Source organism: Cnephaeus nilssonii, assembly GCF_951640355.1.
Source record: "Cnephaeus nilssonii genome assembly, chromosome: 8".
Lineage (NCBI taxonomy): Eukaryota > Metazoa > Chordata > Mammalia > Chiroptera > Vespertilionidae > Cnephaeus > Cnephaeus nilssonii.
In genome coordinates, this window is record NC_137079.1 from 6797472 (window position 1) to 6817278 (window position 19807).

The 19807-nt window shown below is 46.8% G+C and overlaps 1 protein-coding gene across 1 annotated transcript in view; it reads left to right on the forward strand.

Moving 5' to 3' along the window:
• Window positions 1–2964: 2964 nt before the first annotated feature.
• Window positions 2965–19807, forward strand: part of TENM3 (teneurin transmembrane protein 3) — a gene marked incomplete at its 5' end in the record, with an annotated part of 598576 nt that continues 581733 nt past the window's right edge. Inside the window, one exon of the mRNA XM_079779210.1 lies at window positions 2965–3088. The remainder of the gene's footprint in view (window positions 3089–19807) is intronic.

Sequence of the window (19807 nt, forward strand, 5' to 3'; positions counted from 1 at the left end):
GTCAGGAGGGCGATGCTGCCAGCTCCCTCCAGTAGCCCCTTCATACCTGTTCATGCTTTCCATGACGCGCTGCTCTAACAAGCAAAGGCGTGCAGAGTTTGCAGTGAGCTGAGGCCTGAGGTTGGGAAAACAGAGAGGACTTCTTGCATTTCTTCTCCTCCTCCAATGGTGTTTTGTTTTGTTTTGTTTTGTTTTTCCAGCAGAGAGCACTTCGGGACCTCCCCTCACCGCCCCCCTCCGCCCCCCCTCCTCCCCTGACAACAGTTCCCTGAAGCTAAAAACCCTGTGGCCACATTGCAAGCCACCTCTCTGCTTCCCAGGGTTGCTTTGGGAGGAGAAAGCAGGTGCTGGAGTTTGGCATTGCACAGCATCAGCTTTTCCTGAGGGCTCCAAAGGGCGGGACTTCTTTGTTCGGGAGGGGAGACCCGCGGAGCCCCTCATTTAACACTTCAGCTGCCTGGACCTGGACCGCGGGCTGCGCCTCCTGCCTGCGGACAGTCCACGGGACACCTGCGCGCTTTGTCCGCCAACACAGAGGCAGGGCTTGGGGTGCACAGGGCCCCGTTCTGGAGTTCGCCAGCATTTTGTCCTCACCGTATCCAATTGGGGTGAGTGTTCAGCGTCTCATCCTGAAACACTTTGAATATCATGTAACAGGGAGCTGGGCTACAGAGGCTGCAAGGCTGGTTACCATTGCTAAATGGCAGGGGTCCCCTATTGTTCCCCGTGTCAGCCATCCTGAGGGCGCCAGGAAAAAGCCAGAAAGAGCAGGCAGCCACCTGCCACGGCCCAGCTCCCACCTGTGCTACCAGCAACAATGTCATTCTTCTGCGCTGCGCGGCCTCCTTAGGATGAGGCCGAGTCCGGTGCTTTGGGGTTTGTTTGCTTTGTTTTATTTTTCATGTATTTGTAGATAGCAAGGTGCCAAGGAGAGAGGGAGAGTGTTACTTGGACACTTGCAAAAGTTTTAAACACTTAATTTGTGTGTGTGTGTATGTATGTGTGTGTGGGGGGGGGCACTGAGCCACAGAGTGACATGAAAGCCCCTGCCAGTTCCCTAGGACCATGGCAGGGATGCTCATTTGGAGTCATCGGTGTGATTGCCCCAAAGAGGGGGCATTCCTTCCTCATTGACACGTTTTCTTTAGCAAATGGGAATGGCTAGAATGAGGGGGGTGATAACCTGCTCCCGCCTTCTTGTCTTTTCTCCCATCGTGGCATGCACTGGGCAGCAGAGAGATGGACCCACCCAGGCCCCCTCTTCTTGCCCCCTGGGGGAGGTGCCGGGGTGGTGTTGGCACTGGCTCCAGGGAGCAGGGTCCTGCTGCAGGCGTCGCCTGCCAGCCTGCCTGCAGGGTCACTTCAGCAGCTTTAGGAACTCAGACCACTGGACCGGGCACACCGGTTCAAGTCCAGGGACTCTCCTTGTGGGCTCTGCCCCGAACTTGGGAGAAACTCTATGGTAAAGGCTCGGGACTTCCCCGAGAGGGGGCATTGTTCTGTTTTTCCAGCGCTTAGTCTTTATGTCTTGACAAATGCAAGTGCCTTTCCTTCACACCCTAGTTACATCCGGGCCCTTGGTGGTGGGGTGCGCTGCTCTGAAGTGCAGGGTGGGAGGTGGAATAAGAAGGCTCAGAGCGCACTCCTCTCTGCCAGGCTCCCAAGGACAGCCCTGGGCCGCTGGTGTCAGCTACACTTGGGGGTCTGCTCCGGTGCCCCCCCAGGACCCACCCAAGCGAGTCCACCCAGAGCCGGTGAGACCCACCCCCTGGGCCGCAGGCTCTAGGGGCTGGAGGAGGAGCCAAGCGCACAGCTGTTCTGGGAAAGCTGCGGGCTGGAGATCCACAATTCTGGGGCCCGGACTTCTAGCTCCAGGCGGGCATGCTCCCCGCACCGGGGCACCTGGGATAGAGGGTGGGAGCGCGGAGCCGGAGTTTCAGAGGGAGCCTGAGTGAGTGGCCAGTGACAGTGTTTGGTGACTTGGAGAGAGCAGCAAACTTTTATTCCCTCCCCCAGCAAAGTCAAGGCAAGGGTGATGTTCAGGAGAGAGAGAGAGAGAGAGAGAGAGAGAGAGAGAGAGAGAGAGGATGGAGCCCTTAGCGGACTGTAGATTTCAAGGTTTCATCCCGGGCAGGTGCGCACCGGTTGGAGGTCCTCAGGTTAAACCCAAGGGCAGACCTTGCGGAGTTGGGGCTCGTAAGGAAGTCCGAGTGTTCAGCGTCCCCTCCCAGGTCCGAAGGTCACTGGAGCTTTTCGGTCTGGGAGGAGAGGACACGCTGGCAGGGAAGGCAGGCGCGGGGCACTTTCGCAGGCTGTGGGCAGGATGGTGGCCCATGGGGTGGGGGGAGTCCTTCATCACCCCCTCCTGCCTCCGGTTCCGTCTCCCCGCAGCATCTCCCACTCCCTCCACTGCGCGCTGACTCAGCTGACCCGGAGCGCCCACCCTAGGGAAGACCAAGAAAAGTAGTTTTCTAAGAAGGTGAGGGGTTTGGATGACACAGTAAGTGTTTCCACGGAGGTCCCAAGCCATCCCCCGCCCCCGGCACCGCCCCCGCCCCCTGCCCCGGGGAGGAACAGGACTGACCCCCACGCACGTACCCGCGCACTTTGTGGGTGCGCGCGTGTGCGTTTCCAATGGCGCTGCAAGTTCAGGAGTGTTTGCCATCAGCGGCGGCAGACCCCTCATCAGAGCCGAGAGCCGGCGAGAGCCATTCATCAGCGCCGAGTGTTCTTCAGGGATGACCCCTCCGTCGCCGCGAGAGACGCGGAGGCACTGATTGGTCGCAGCCAGGGAGCCTCCGTGCCTCCCCGGCCTACGCGGCCCGGCGGGGCGGGGGGGGGGGGGGGGGGGGGGAGGGCGGGCGGGAGGGAGGGGCACGAACGTGGTTCAGCCCCGCAAATCCCATTTGACAGAAAAAGGCAGTAAACGGGGAGTCTCTTTTTTTGAATAAAAAAAAAGAAGAAGAAATAAAGTACCTGTCATCCTGACAAGTGGTGGCGCGGAGGAGTCCCGGATTATAAATGGTCGCGGCTGCATCCGGCTCGCCGGGGACCGGGCTCTCCCGCGATCCGCCCCGGGAAGCGCATGGTAGGCTCCTCTCCGCGCCCGGCTCCCGCACTCACACGCGGACACGTGGGCGCGCCGGCCGGGCACCCTCCGCCCGCGGTCCCCCCGCCGCCGCCGCCGCGCAACCCCGGTCCTGGGTGCTGCTCCCCGGCCCCGCGCCCTGGCCCGCTCGCCGTCCCCTCGGCCTCCTCCCTCCCCGCCTCCAGCCTCCCGCTCCGCAGCCGAGCTCCCCAAACTCCCTCCCGGCCTCGGCGGCCCGGGAGGAGGCTGGAGGGGCGGCGGGGAGGGGGGGGAGCGGGGGAGCGGGGGGAGAAAAAGAAAGTGAACTCATTGGCGCTGCATGCGCTGCCCTCCCTCGCCTTCCCCGGCGCTGCTGCAGGCGGTGGGCACGGGAGGAAGTTGTAACACTTGCTGTTCTCGCCCCTTCCCCGCCCCCTCCCTCCGCGGGGCCCCCTCCCCTGCGCCCGGCGCCTTTGAATCTGGCCCAGAGCTGCCGTGCGCGCAGCCCGAGGACGCCGAGGCTGTGGGCCGGGCCGGAGCCGGTGGCGCGGGCCGACAGCGGTAAGTGGCGCCGCCACCGGCGCGTCCTCCTTCCTTTCGGGGGTCCTAGTGCCCGGGCCTCGGTGCCGGGAGGGGAGGGGGGGGGGGGGGCCGGCAGGCAGCCGCGGCTGGGACGGCCGAGCTTTCCCCAGCTGCCCCGGGGAGGCAGCCGCAAGTTGGGCAGCCCCAGTGGCCTCCAAGCATCTCCGCCCGCTCCGCGTCCCCAGGTCCGGCCTCCGGGCTCCCGGCCAGCGTGTCCCCGACCCGCCCGCGCAGCTGACATCGCCGGCTGCTGGCTCCGGTGGGGACTTTGCGGGGGGCCTCTGGCTGGAGGAGCTGGGTACCGCCCGGGTTCACTCCGGTTCCCCGGAAAGGCAGCTCGGAGGCCGGCCGGCCGGACGCTCGGTGGGGGCGGGGAGCCCGGCCGCTCTGGCTCCGATCGGGGGTGATCCCCAGTTTTGTGTGGGGTGCCGCGTCTGACCGGATCCTGCGGGGTCCAGCCAGCGGGGAGCCCCAGGATGCCCCCACTTTCCGGGAAGTGGCAGCGAGGCTGCTCCAAGGAGCGGGGTGCCCAGTGGGAAGGAGTGACGGAGGGGGAGCCGGGGCTGGGGTGGCGCGCGCGCGCGGGTCTCCACGGCAACTTGATCTGGAAACTCGGCTCGGGGCTGGAGACACACGGACAGATATCCCGAACGGGGCGCTTAAAAAATTACAGGTTTATGAGCCTGCAGCTCACTCCCAGTCTGCCTCGTGTGTTAGGGCCGATTGGAAGGAGCTCGGACCGTCTCCGAGGGCGGTGGGCAGGGCTGGTCCCTGCGCGCACCTGGCTGTGCAGGCTGGGTCCCACGCGCCTCGCCTTCCAGGCGGCTGTAGCGGGAACGGGCTACTAATTCCTATCGCCGATTAGGAGGAACAGGAAATGGTGTTGTGTGACACAGCGCCGGCATCTGTTTGCTGAAGTCCTGAGGATTTAAAGCCAAGCACTTCCCGGGTACTTTGGGGAGAGCAGTGGAAGTTAGAGAGTGAGAGCTGTCCGGGCACTTTGCGCAGGGCCCCGGGCAGCTGGGAGGCACCAGACGCGCCCGCCTCTCCCTCCTGCTCTCTTCTCTTCTGATAATGCACCGGTCCAACATTTGCAGGCTCCGGCAGAAGCCGCTGGGTGGTCGTTTCCCTAGAAATAGGAGCTTGTTCAGGTGTTACCTTGCCCTTCTGTTGTCCTAAGGACAAGGAAAGGACAGGGCTGGCATTTTTGCAAGAGTTCCCCTAAAGGTGTGTGATTTTATCCCTTTAGTGAGTTTGTTTAAAAATGAAGCGCGTCCTCCCCCCACACCCCTCCCTCCCAGTTGCCTACCTGGAGAAGTTTCTGTGGTCTGTTGGCTTATTAAGACCAGTTTGGGATTCAGTAACTGTGCCGTTCATTATGGATTTTGATGTTTTAGTCAACACAAAAGGTTGTATAGACACACCAACAGTCTTGCTTGGTGTATGCCTTCGTCCGTTTTTGATTATCTAAAACTTTTAGCTTGCATTTCTTAATACATGAAATTCCTTTAAGAGCCTTGAGACTTTCTATTTGTGATTTTTAAATGCAGAGCAAATATTTAATTCTTGCTCTAAGAGAGAGGTTAGTTCAGTAATAAGACTTGCTAATCCCAATTTAAAATGTCATGGCATTCACAAATTATTCCTAAATTCTTCAAAGATAGGGGTTTATAATGAGTTTGCTTATTCTATTGTGTGTTTTAGGATTGCCTGTCTCATTTTGTTTTTCTTAACAATCTTGCCTTTTTTATATGAATTTTAATATTCCTCTTACTCAAAGTACTATTTTTTCCTAGTTGAAAATATGCTTTATTTTAGATCATTTTTAAAGAATTTATTTATGTAGTTCCTTTGAGTAAAACAAATATATTTTTACAATTACTACACAATTTATGTGAAAAAATATATATCTATATACTAATGACTGTGCCAGTGCTTATAAATTTGGAAAATATATTAGTATCTTGTTCCAATAGTATTCATGTTAACCACCCATAGACAGAATATCGACCCTAATGAGGATTGCTTGATTACTTAAAATAAAGCAGAGAAGTTTATGGTAGAATTGTGACTATTTTTCCATAGTGAATCATTTTGGATGGCTGTGTTTATTTTCCAGGAAGAAATGTTTTAGGTAAATCATCGAGGCTTTTTCTGCTATAATCTAGTGGGCATGTCAGGAGTCTTTGGTTGGAAAAAGGAACTTGCTTTATTAGGGTGAAGACAAAGGAACAGGAGGATGCTTATCTTTGAATAGAAGAAAGCACCTAAATAGACTGAAAAGTTTTCAATGTATTCAGGAAGAAAACCTAGCTAGACGGTAATAATAATCCAGTTATCAACTTCAAGCTAGCCCTGCTTAGCTTTGCTTCTGTGAGCCACGAGTAATTCTTCTCTTTGTAAAGACTCAAGCAAGTCAGAGACCAGGCGAAAGTGTATGGCTGTCACTGGGAGTAGAATGGCCTGTCAGAAGTACTTGATCAACTTTGGGCTTGATGTACAAAAAGTGATGTTGTTGCCCTCGCTGGGGAAGTACGTTTGGGAATGCTGAAGCGTGTTCTCACTGGGAAGGTCCTGGGAAATGAGTCCAGAAGACGGTCACCGTCCGACATAAAAGCACCCCAAAGACAACTTCATTAGTTTATTGATATTGATTATTTTAATAAATGCATTACCTCCTTTCTACTCAACTTTATCCCCCCCTTTAACAATGTAATGCCCGGTGGCTGAGGAATGCCACAAGGTAGGATACTTGTACCTCCGTGAGTCGGTGTGCTCGGCAGCATCAGTGAGTTGCCTGCCTCTGTCCTGAAGCTGTGCTGTGGGGACCTGTTAAGCCCAGTCAGTTGTGTGGTACTTGTCTATCCAACGTTTCTATTTGATAGTCAAATGTCCATGTTGACTTGGAGAACATACTTTTGCTGTCAGACTTGTACTCTGACCCACATTCAATTACACATCCCTTTGGATTGTCGGTGAAAGGCAGTGTTCGCATCTGTTGTGTAAAGTGGAGAGATAGTTCCGGAGGAGAGGGTCATGTGCATCGAGAATAAAGACGCAGACTGGAAAGCCAGGACAACGATGCAGTGCGTACCTCCAAGTTCCACAGCCACGTCTTTAACATTATGTCCTAGAAGCTTCTGTTAGGACATAGTGAAAACCTGATTGTGGACATGTCAGCTGCTTGAAAAGTCCTGATAGAAATTTGGTGCTAAAAATCACAACAAAACCTCTCGTTTTAAAACTGATTAATTGTCGTGTCTTATAAAAACTGATTTATTTCATACTTTTTTATACCCAGCATTACCATTACGAAGCTCTCTTCCTAACTGAGATTAATGTTTCTGAGCAAAGAAGTGGTTTGGAGGGCTGCATTCATTTTAAGTGCTGTTGTAATCAATTTTAGATACAGCATTCCACAATGGATCAGTTTGCATCCAAACCTGCCTTATTATGGAGAATTAACTTGTTGGTGATGGATTGTAATACTTCTACATCTTGAGAAGTCATTTGTTTCCAAACAAAGTGTGATGGCTTGTGAGAGTTTCAAAATATTGCTTCTCATAATTAAAACATCCTTGTTGGGGACTTAATTTGAACTTCCTCTAAGAATTATCTGCAGCACGAAGAATCAACTCATTAATATATTTTCAACTAAAATAGCCCTTTTTCTCCCTAAGATCTATGTGCCTCAAGGTTTGTTTTCTTGCTCTTCTAAGGGTTTTATAGCCCTTTGAGTCGTAAGTGGTAGACATATACCTAGGTGTTTTCCTGTTTTGTTTATATCAGTGGTCTAGTTGAGTTTTTCAAGGATTTCTTAGACTTACAGCTCGATGTCTTGTGTATGCATTACAACTTTATTTCACAAGGTGGTAGGTGTAACCCTGACAAATGAAAAAAATGCACCTGGAGGCAGTTCTTTATCCTCTTTGGGAATCTGCAAAGGGGTGAATACGCTGGTCCCTCCTGTGATGTCTGCATGCGTTTCTTGGTTGTGACCAGTGGGCCTCAGCGTGGTCAGCTGCGGAACCTCCACCGAGAGACCATGCATGTTACAATTTCCTCGGCTTTGGTCCATATTGCATTGCTTCCTGTGATACATGCTTATAGTCTCAACCAAATGAAATATTAAAAGTGTAGAATATACAGGTAATATAGGTAATACTATCCTGTGATAGCTATAGTGTAGGGGATTTTTAAATAAAGATGTGACTGTTTTATATAGAGCATATAAAGTCCCACATGAAGCTGTTCTTTGCTTTCAGGGTAGCAAAACTTGGTAGGATATATGCTTATTATACTTTAATTTTCTTCTCTGTAATGACAGATTACTTACATGGACTTAGTGTATCTCTGGTTAAAAACATTCATTTAAAACAGTTTTAAAGGCTAAAATAATGCAACTTAAAATGCCGTTTTCAAAGCATTATTTTAGCCAACCTTTAGAATATAAACTACCAAACCACAAACATGCTCTATGATACATATAGATGTTTCATACGCCAGAACTACAGCAGGACATATTCATTTGGAAGAATTTTGATAATTTTTAAAATGATTTTTATTAAATAACTCAGGTCACTGGGTAGTCACAGTGGCTTCAGAGAATTCTCATAAAAAACAGTGATCTATGCAAAGCTGTTTCTTTCCACTTTAAATAATCACTGTGCAAATTAAGTCAGGATCACAGAAGATACTCATAAATACTATGACTAAAAGATTGAAACCATATCATATAATGTATCATATAATAATAATAATAATAATAATAATAAAACTCACTGCCCTATTGATACTCTTGCAGTCTTGGAAGAACTCGGCCTGAGGTGGCACTGACTTTTCAAGCAAGTTTGTGATAGGTGCCAGCCTTAACTGAGAGGACTCAGCGAGATGGCCGCTGGGTCTAACAAGTTCAGGAGCCCTGTGGAGTGAGTGTCACATGACAAAATCTGGGGACATTCTTTTCTGTAAGTTAAGGAATCTATAATCACTTATGGGCATGTGGCCATTTTAAAAATTATTTCCCCCATATTGACAGTCGTCTGGCTTAGTCTGGACTATGCAAAAAAGAGATTATTATCCCTTTGAAAATGAAGTGAGTCTTTTGAGAGTCCCTAGTGTGTGTGTGTGCATATATATATATATTCAAACTTGTATTTTTCTATTCAGTTATATGAAAGTTGCGGTGGTGTGCTGTTTGTTGATAAAGTGTTTTCAAACATTGTGGAATACTTTTACTTCCATTGGAGAATTTGGGGAAGAGGGGAGATGCTGCGAGTGAGTTTGCCCTGGGGTGGGGCGGGTCCTAGTATTTCATAATGATCAGCTGCATCGTAACTGGGTCTACTGAGTCTCTGCTTCCACACTGTAAGGCGATGGAAGTGGAGGAGAGGAAGGAGGAAGAGTGGGAGTTGTGTTTACAAGGAGTGATGGTCCTTTGAGCATCTTCTCTGCGTAGCTGTGTGTCTGGTAGCAAAAGCAGGCTAGAAAGGCAGATTGATCATTTAAGTTAATTGGGTAAGTACAGAAGAAAATTGACTTCTAATTTTTTTTCACTTTTAAGTGTATGCATTTTAGAGCCCTGCATGCGAGTAAAAGCATAATCAGTTTGTTTTTTTTTTTTAAATAAAGTCCAAATATTTTACTTGGTTCTTCATATTTTTGGGGAAGAGAAAATGTAGTTCTACCTCGATCTTAATAGGTATCCTTTATTTGCACATGGGACTGAACACCTTATCACTTATAATTTCATAATCCTAGATTTTATAAAGAGACTTTTAAAAAAACACCCAATTATTTTGAAAGATCATTAGAAGTAACTTGCAAGGTTACTTATCTTTGAAGATAAGGCTCTTAATCCAGAGATTTTAGTCATTCTGCCATTTCTCCTATTATTCCTATTATTAGTGCAGTAGCCAGAATTCTTGTGATAACTCCTCTTCGGTTTGCCATCATTTAGAAAGAAATTATTATTATTCCTTCAGTCAGATTCAGAAGCACTTCTGAATAGCAGGATTATGGGAGTTTGTGGTTCCTGCTTGCCCCAGAAAAAAAAGAAAAAGAAAAAGGAAAAGGTATTCCTTTATTGGAATGGATTACTTCGTCTTGAGTTAAATTAAGCTCAACTAATATTTTATGATTAGAATCGTGGGCGCCCTGTCACGAGGAGGAGGTAGGGCCTCTTTTTGATAACAGGGACGTGTCTACAGGAAAGACCCTCCCTCGCTCCAGAGCACCCCAGCACCCCACTGTGCCCAGCATTTGGCTTCTGTGGAGGGCGCGTCAGGATAGCTGCTGTGCTTGGACTCCTCGTTGAACCAAACGGTACGTTATACAGAGAGAGACACACACACAGCATTGAAATGGCTTTGCTGTCATTTGTAACGAGAAATGCACGAAGTATTTTCATGGGTTTGCATGGGGCACATGCCAATATGTTCAGACTTAGATATGTTTCTTTTGGTAATTATAAAAGCCAACCCATGGGAAAGTATATTTCTTGTTTATTTTCTCTACCAAATCTTTTTTTTTTTTTTTTGTAGTGCAACTTCTATGCTAATACTTTTATCGGAGCATTTGGAATTTGTCAACATGTAGGTGGGAAAATTGGGCAAGGGACGATTCTTTTCAGGAGCTCTAAACAGAAAACTGGCACAGGGCTTGTCATTTCAAAGATTTCTCTCGGAATTGATGATAACCTCAGCTAAAGAAAGCTGTCAGTCCTATAGTTTAGATCCGGGACTTGCTCCTCAGAAGGACAAAAGCAGCATCTTCCAGCTCATCTTCCTGTATTTATAAGGAAAAAGGAAATGAAGATTTGAAAATGTAAACATTATTCACTTGCATTTTGTGTAACGATGAGAGTAATACATATAGGCAAAATAACAAATCTAGTTATTTAAATAAATACAGACAGGAGACTCACTCTGATAAGGGAATAAAAGCTATAGAATAAATAAGCATATTCTGTCTCTTCATTGCCACAGAACAGGACAGTCTTCTTGGAGTGATATTGCTGAATTTGATGATGACATCAATAATAGTTGGGGAATAACTTGATATAATCGAAATAACTGAAATATCAATCCTCTTCATGTTTGCTAACACTGTAGGAAACATTCCAAAAGGATTAGAAAGCTTTGGAAAATAATCAGACCTTCCAAGAGAAAATGAATATGTTTGTTTCCTTCCAAAGCTGTTGATGAATTGGGGTTCAGAGAGGGGTGAAGGTTGAAGGCAACTTCTGCCAGGTTGTTTTTCTCCGAATTAAAATAGGGCATATGGTTTCCAGCTCTGCTGTGTCTCTAAGTTGATATTTCTGCTCTGAGTTAATTTTTTTTTTCTGAGTTAATTTTTAACTTGTCTTTCTCTCATGAAGGTGCTGGCACATTTAGTATTTAAAATAAATTCCAGTTTAAACAAAAATTAACCCTATGACTTGGAGGTAAATCGTACCTGTCAAACCAGAATGGAATCCTCACTTTTTGTGCGTCCGAATAGTATAGCTTTTTCTCTCCTGCCTGCATAGACTGCCTAGTCTGTGTTTCCTGTGGTTAAAAAATTAAGTAAAATTTTCCCTTAGTGTTACTTTTGTCCTGGAATCCACTACCCCTGAATGATAAGACTCTGACATTACAACAAGACTTAGAAGCAATGTTGGCATGTTCAGTTGATTTGCCAGTAAGATTTTTTTCTTTAATTATTACTAATTTTTAAAATCACATGTGTGTCAGGGACTTTGAATCAATACTTTACCAAAGATATATTACTTCTCTCATGTTTTCTCTGCTGTGTTTCAATTGTGACATAATTTTCTATATTGCGTCAATCTGTATTATATTAGGTGGCATAGTACATGTACAGTGTGATAACTTTAAATGAAAAATCATTGCAATGATATTATTTTAAAATTAAATGTATTTTTAAATTCTGCACAGAAGGATCTAAAGCACAATATATTGTAACTAAAGGTACATACAGTCTCAAACAGAAAAGTTCTCATCTTATCTTTTCATATGAATAAACTTTCATCGTTAAATTATGTACATATAACTTTTGTCTTTTATATATTTCCACTAACAAGAACTTCAGGTTTTTATTTATATGGATAATGTGCTCTATAGTCCATAATTAAGGAATTTAAAAATATTAGTAATCAAAATTTACACTAACATCAATTTAAGTTTTTAAAGAATACCGAAGGCAATGAAGATGGTTAGGCAAATCTAGAGATCATACAAAAATTTAACAAATATTCCACCTTACATAACTTTGACACCTGGAAAAGTATATATTAATATCCATATAGCTAACCAAAACGTTATTTATTACAAAAATGAAAGATGGGTGGTGTATTTATATTTTTATCCTTAAGTCACATAGTGTTAATGCACTTGTAAAACATAAGTTACATTTTATACATTACTTATTGATGTCCTGGTTTGAAATAATCTCAGTAAAATTCATATGATCTTGCATTTCATTAAAATCTGATCTTAGCCAGGGATATCCACCCTGAGGATAGTCCTGACAGAAGTCTGACCTCTTTTCCGTCAAGTTTCCTATGAAACCTGCACCTTCCAGTAACACAGCTCAGCTCCGCTGTGCAGGTGCACGATGCCTTTGACACGAGAGCGAGCTGAAGAGAGGGCTGGTTTTGTAAGACGCACTCGTGAACTCTCACATCCTCTGCTGAAAGCGGCTTTAAAAGCGGCACTGCACTTCAGATAGGAGTCTTTGCATATCAACTTTAGTGAACGTTACATTTGCCCATCAGCAAAGACTCATGTGAGTGACTTAAAACAAATCGTACTTCATTTAAATGTCATAGAAGGTATATGAATTGGCTGCATAATTACCACCTGTGCTTTCAAAGGTTTGATCATCTTGAATGTTGAAGAAAGCAAAGTATTCGTAGTTCTCAGCCTCAGAAATTGGTATTAATGTAGACCTCTTAGGGACTGGTTTATTTTTTATTATTTTGTTTTTACCTTTGAAAAAAATACCTTCGAGAGTAATTTCTATCATTTAATCTTAAAACTGGAGCATAACCATTTGATTTAGGGACAAATGTAAATTATTAGTGCACATTCTGTATTTTTCTCTCAAAGGAAAGTATCATGAGATTTTCTGTGTGAGATTCCGGTTCCTTCAGGATTAAGAATCATTGGTATAAATGGTTAACTTTGGAGGAAGGGTGTTATATAGGTTTTAAGTCCTCGTTATTACTTTTAAAAGAATATCCCCTGCGGAATAGGAAGCTCTGTGGATAAGCTGCCACTCTTTGATGGAGGATTATAGATTTCCCCCTAAAACTCTGACCCAGGAATCTATTGCACAATGGTTTTATCAAGTGGCACTAGACTGGCCTGGCCATCATTTCCTTTCCTTTAAAAAGTTAATTGGTTCCTTTGCTGAGTCTAATATTTATGTAGAATTTTAGTCTAAATAGATATTTTAGGAATGAATAGATTCAACTCCTAAAATGCAAAGGTTAATAACTAATGCAAGCTAGGGCAGCCAGAAAAGTTTGAAGGATGCTTTCAAAGTTATGCCACGTGACCAGTGGGTTGATTATGCACGGTCCCCGGCCATTTGTGTGGCTTTACCTAGTCACCCAAGTCTGAAGGGGCCGGAGTTAGTTCTTTGTAAACCTTTCCCGTGTTAGTGATATTGAAAGCAACTTGAGAAAGAGATAACAGGATGTGAAAATGAAGCCATCACGACTTATGAAGGTTAGTCAATTTTCTCTGAACATGTATGTAAAAGAGTGAGGGTATGGTAGCATGCTTTGGTCATGAATTAACGAGAAAAAGGCAGACTATTCTGCTGTGTGGAATGAACAATTTCTTGTACGGCATTTCGAGTTTCACAAAAGTGTTGTCATGTTCTAAGGAGACTTTTTTTTGGTAAAGGAAATGTGTTAAAAATTGAGGGGTCAGAATGGACAATTAATTGCATTTATATTTCTATCAGTTTTCATTTAGTCAATGTCAATCAAATAGGATACAATTTATCCCATTAAATATCAAATATTGACTAATTAAGGTTATTTTAATTGTAAAACACAAGTGATTCCACATAAAAAATATAATTTATTATAGACAATAACTTGCCTTATGAATGGGTTCTTATTTCTGAGGCTACTAGCTTCTTCAAGTTCAAAAAGAGTAGCAGCGTTTATTACAGAAATTGCAAAGTGAAGAAGTAAATTTCTTACAAGTTAAATAATTCGGGTTTTTCTATGCTTATTCACTGAAGCATACAATAAACTTCAAAGGCTGGCTCTTTATAATGTTCATATTCCTGTCCTGAATTATTATCCTCTTAAGGTTTTGTATTTACATATGTATCTCTTGTGAAAGATATACAAATCTAAATTTTTTTCTATTCTTAGAAATTAGATTGAAAATATTTATAATGAGGAAACTATTTCAAAAGACTTGTTTTATAATCGCTTTAATATCACAATTGAATACTCAAGCCTTCTAAAGGATTCTAGACTTTTATTATTGGTATGAATATGAGGCTAACACATAAATAATAGTACCTACACGCTAGCTGGATAGAATCAAGTTTCAGTTGCTTTCTAAGATTTTTAGCAGCAGAAGAATGTAAATAAGACCGTAACATATTTTATGTAGATATCGTCACATTTCCACTTTATTGCTAGTAAAACACAAGGTTACCACATTTTAAACTAATGGTCTGGTTGGAACACAGCAGTCATCATGTTCGCTGTTTCTGACTCTTCGGCTCTCTGCGTTCTGATGCTGGGTGTGAAGTCACACAGATTGAGGCTGTGGCCGAGCAGGTTTCTCGTCTTCTCTTGCAGAGAGCCCTAATCCCTTTCTTCATTATTCTCAGCAGATTCTAATCTTTGCTGTCTCCACAGCTGTTTGAACTTTTTTTTTTTTTTTTCTATTTTGCAAATGTGCTGGGTGTGGGTCCCTGGGCAATTCAAACGCCCTGTCAGTGGTTCTTAGGAAGAAGTTCAAAGGTTAAAACACAACCATGGCTTCCCTGATACTGGGCAGTAAAAATCACTGGAAGGCCAATACTTTCTCCCTCCACAACAAGGACATTTTTATGGAGTCTAGCTCCCTTCGGCCAAGTGGTTACTCATTCCTATGGGACGTTTTCTAAAGTGATGACCCTAACTTAAACCCTACACAACAGATGATGGTTTCCTTCACTTTTAAAAAACCCATTAGAATATGACACTGTAGGGAGAAAGGTAGGAATCCCTCCAATTTCTCTTCATGTACCACGTTGGAGAAGGCTCAATGTCACGTGGACAGCCGGCAAAGGTACAGTGACTTCACCCCGTAGAGACTAGAGTCCTTTTTGGAGAAAACTCGACATATTTACTCCCATTAATATTGTTAATACAACAAAATTGGAAACCCTAGCTTTATATAAACCTTAAGAAAAGTTAAATTTGTCCACTTTTAAGGACAGCCTGCCTTCTTCATTTGTAGTATCCCTCTTTTGTAATACCTGAATGTTTCCCATGTCCATGTATAGGTGGACTAGGTGTTTATAGGAATGAGTAAAGGTACTTTCTGAGATTAGAAATGTGGAGAAGATCATTGTAGGCAATATCTACAAAGATGTTGTATATGAACAAAGTCATTTTTGTTTTCTTCTGTTTGAGATTCTAGAGAGAATCTGTTGCCTTGTGAAAATTCTTTAGAACAGAAGAAAGGCAGGATAAGGGATGGATAAGTTGAGTTTCTTTTGGAGACTTATACATAGTACATTGTATTTCTGGGACTTTGCTAGTGAGCATATTGAGTGTGGGGAAAGGTAGTCAAAGGTGAGGCCAAAATACGGAAAATGCTTTAGTTTTGGGGAAACGTTGGAGAATATTTCAGGGGGAAAATGTTCTACTTACATTCAGTTAAAACTTGAATTTTCCTCTTTTATGTTTAATACTAGAGGCCCGATGCACGAAATTCGTGCAAGGGGCTCGGCCCTCGCAGCCCCGGCTTTGTCCGGAAGGACGTCGGGAAGGTCATTCTGCTGTCAGGTCTAATTAGCATATTATGCTTTTATTATTATAGATATTAGAAATTAATAATGAACCACTGCCCCCGAACCTATAGAAATGAAGAGGTTGTATACATGTAGTGAAGCTTCGCCCTGATTTGATGTCCATGTTTATATTTAATGCGTGCCTTACTTACACCGACATTTTCCCTCTCCCAACCCCTTACAATCAAACCCCACACGTTCTGTCAGTGTTCTGTGTCCTGGGCAAGATTGAAAGAAATAAGACATGATCTTAGGCCCTTAAGAAGTTTCTACTTCCAGGTGAGACATGAGGTAAGAGCTAACGGAGAGGAATGAAGTTGATGAAGGAAGCCCAAGAGGTCCTGGGAGGATTACTGCTTTGGTCAAGTTGTACTCTAGTAGTCTACAGACCTAAGACATGCCAGAGAACTGAAGGGAGTACAAAAACTGAACCTTCCTACGGCCTGCAGACCTTAGTGCGTTGAAACTCTACAGGTCCTAGGAAAGGCCCCGGGACAGTAACTACTAACAAGTAACAAAGGTCCCCTGGGGTTCACACACGTTTAAAAGCATAGATAGCTGAGTAAGGCAGAACCTATGCCTCACCCTTCTCCACTCCACACATGCACGGCCATAGAAGCCCAAGGGGCTGGGGCGCTGGGAGCAGTGACCTGGGGAAACAGAGGTAGATCAGTTGCCTCCTTCCCCATGGAATAGCTTGGCAAAATGTCTGGCCCTGAGCAGCCATCAGGGGGTCATTGGTGCGGGAATGAAAGCGTCACTCACTGTGCATCAGCGTCAAGTGTCCTCACTAGAGAACAGCTCCTTTCCACAAAGGGTGAGTGACCTGCAGACAGAGGTCTCGTCTAGGGCGACTCAGATTCCACAACAGGGTTCTGTTGTATGAAGATGCCTGTGACTCATGTTAAACACACAGCACCAGCAACGATCTGCCAGCATTCGGATGAGAACAAAAGATACGGCTGTGGACTGTAGATCTCGGAGAAGGACAGGCGTTGCCCTGGGGCGGTAAGGAGGCTCCAGGAGAGGGAACAGAGGAGGGATCAGCACCAGCAAATTGACGAGCAGGGAACAGCAATGTCGGCAGGTAACGGAGACGTATGAAATGGACCAGGTTATTCGCATATAAAAATGTCACTTCTACACAGATGGATGTTCTCAGATTTCGTTTTTAAAATGTATTCTTATTGATTTCAGAGAGGAAGGGAGAGGGAGAGGGAGATAGAAACATCCATGATGAGAGAGAATCATGGATCGTCTGCCTTCCAAAACCCAGGATTGTACCCTGACTGGGAATTGAACCGTGACCTCTTGGTTAATGGGTCAGCCCTCACGCACCGAGGCCCACTGGCTGGGCTGTACTCAAACTTCTTAAGATATGTCGTTCTCGTTGCCTTTGGTTTTCCTACTTTTCGAAGAGACGGGGACAGAGAAGTGTGTGTTCCCTCAGTGGAGCAAGGTTGACGATAAGTGGTGTGGACGTAGCCTCAGAGTCAGACTCGGGGGATGGGGACCGGGAACCCACTTCCCGGGCAGGGAGTCACCACCTCGCACCTCCAGACCCGTCTTCCCACGTGGAGGCGAAGCAGTGCTGCCAGATGCCAGCTTGCTCATTTTTTCAAGAAAGGCCAGGATAGGAATGGTGTGAAATCTCTAGATTTTTAAATGTTGGCTCATTAAAACCAACACACACACACACACACACACACACAGAGAGAGAGAGAGAGAGAGACAGAGAGAGAGAGAGAGAGATACAACGCCACCCGTGTGGCCGGTCCCGCAGTGGGGCCAGCAGCCTGCAGCCTGCGGTGTGGAGGCAGGGGTGTGCATCAAGAGTTGGGGGGCAGGGGAGGAGGGGGAGGCCGTGAGAGCGAGCAGAGACCCCCCTGGAGAAACCTGCGCTGAGTTTGGAGAAAGAGCTCGGATCCAGATTGTAGATGCTCTTAAATGTCACCCTCTCCTCCCCGTTTAGGAGGAGAAAATGTTTTCAGTTTTCTGGACACTTCTCCCTGCGTTAACACAGCCCAGGCTGCCAGGCAGCCTGTGGGAGCCCGGACCCCCACCAAGGCAGGGAGGGGCTGAGTGGCAGGAGCGGGAGGTGTGGGCCTGCCCTTGCCTTGGACCCCGTACTTCCGCTCCTCTCCCCTGCTCTCCTCTCCCCCCCAGGCTCTGGGGACCCTCACTCTATCTATAATGGGGGGTGGGGGGGGCTCTGTCAACAAGCTGTGGCTAATAGAGATTTTTGCCGGCATTTGACTATTCCCTGAGTCCAGGCGCTAAATTCCATAAGAAAGGAGGATGCAGTGAGCCTGGCGTGCCGCCCTGGGGCACATCCGCCACCTTTGTCGCATGAGGACCTGGGCAAGGGCCTCTCCATGGTTCTGTGGCGGCTGCTTTGGGCTCCGGGGGGAGGGAGGTCGGCCTGAGTCCCGTTTCTGTCACTTGCTCTCTGAGACCTCGGCAGAGTCGCTCTGACTCAGCTTCACCCCCTGGTCTGGGGACACTGTGGGGACATGGGGGGGGTCAGGGCCTGGCCCGCGCCCCGCTCCCTTAGCCACCACGGTGGTGCCGGCTTCACCAGGGGGTTGTCCGTGGCGCCTCGGACTGCGTGTCACGCGCACTAGGGTGCCTTCTGCAGAGGCTGGAGTCGGATTTGTTGGCCAGAATTCGAGTTCCCGTGTGCCACTTGGTCACCTTTCAGGAAACAGAGGCGCTAACGGGCCCACTTGTGGGCTGATGGTGAGGATGGAACAGGCTGAGGCCTGGAGAGGACACGCGTGGGGCATGGGTGTGTCGTGAGCGCACAGAAGCACCGTGTGAACCTGTGTCCCTGTGCACACTGGGGGGCAGCACCCCCCACCCAGCAGTCAGACCCCTGCAACCAAATTCTCCATCAGGTGGAGTCACTAAACGCAGGCGCAGGGGGGCACTGTCCTGGGGCAGCCGCCTCAGACTTTACTGACAGTTAATGAGCAATTCTTAGCCACATGACCTCTGACCTGAGTCAGGCACTGGAAGTTCTGAGTTCGAGGGGATGAAGCTGGAGGGGCGCTGCTCACCTGTGGCCCGTGCCCGGCTAGAGCAGCGACACGGGCCCATCCAGGGAGCACACCAGCCCGGCTCGCTGATCAGGGAAGGCTCCTGGGCGGTCCGGGTCACTTAAAGGGGAAGGAAGGCCGTGTGTGCGACACGCTTCACAAATGCTTGCGTGGACAGGAGGGAAAGAGGCCTGGCATTTTAAGGAGCATGAGGTCCACCTTTAAAATGTCCTTAGGGATGCACTCCCTAATGTCAGGTCACTGGGATATGGGGGGGGGGGTGCGGGGGAGGAGGGCAGGGGGCAGTGTCTGCACAGGGTCAGAATTTTAAGTAGATTCTGGTTCATATTTTTAAGAAATGAAAACAAACATCACGTTTCCCCCCACATTACTGTTGTCATGACCTAAGTATGTACTATTCAAATCACAGTATTTGAAGTTCGAGGAAATGTCCCGTGGAAGTGTTGTGTTCAAACATACAATGTAGACTTGACGACCCCTGCACAGTTGAGAATCTTCACACAACTTTGGACTCTGGAGACTTGACTACACTCGTTCCACGGGCTCCATGGGGGATCGGTGCCAGGAACGAACCCCCAGACACACAAACCTGCAGATGCCCAAGTTCGCTGTTTAAAATTGTGTAAATCAGCGCATACAGTCAGCCCTCCGTGCCTGCGGGCTCCCAACCACCACCAAAGGATGTACTGTTTCAGTCCGTGGTCGGTTGGATCTGGATGGAAGGCCAACTGCATACTTACTGAAAAAAATCCGTGTGTACAGCATGGGGCAAAAGTAGGTTTACAGTTGTGAGTACACGAAACAGAGTTTATTCTTATATTATTATTTGTGAACTAGAGGCCCAGTGCACGGAATTTGTGCACGGGTAGGGTCCCTAGGCCTGGCCTGTGATCAGGGCCAATCGGGGCCTTCTGGCTGCTGGCTGGGGCCTCTCTTTGTTCCGTGCTGCCCCCTGGTGGTCAGCACACATCATAGCGAACTCCAGGTCTCCCGGTCAAACTCCCGAGGGGACATTTTGCGTATTAGCCTTTTATATATGTAGATTGTATCCTTTTCCACAGGA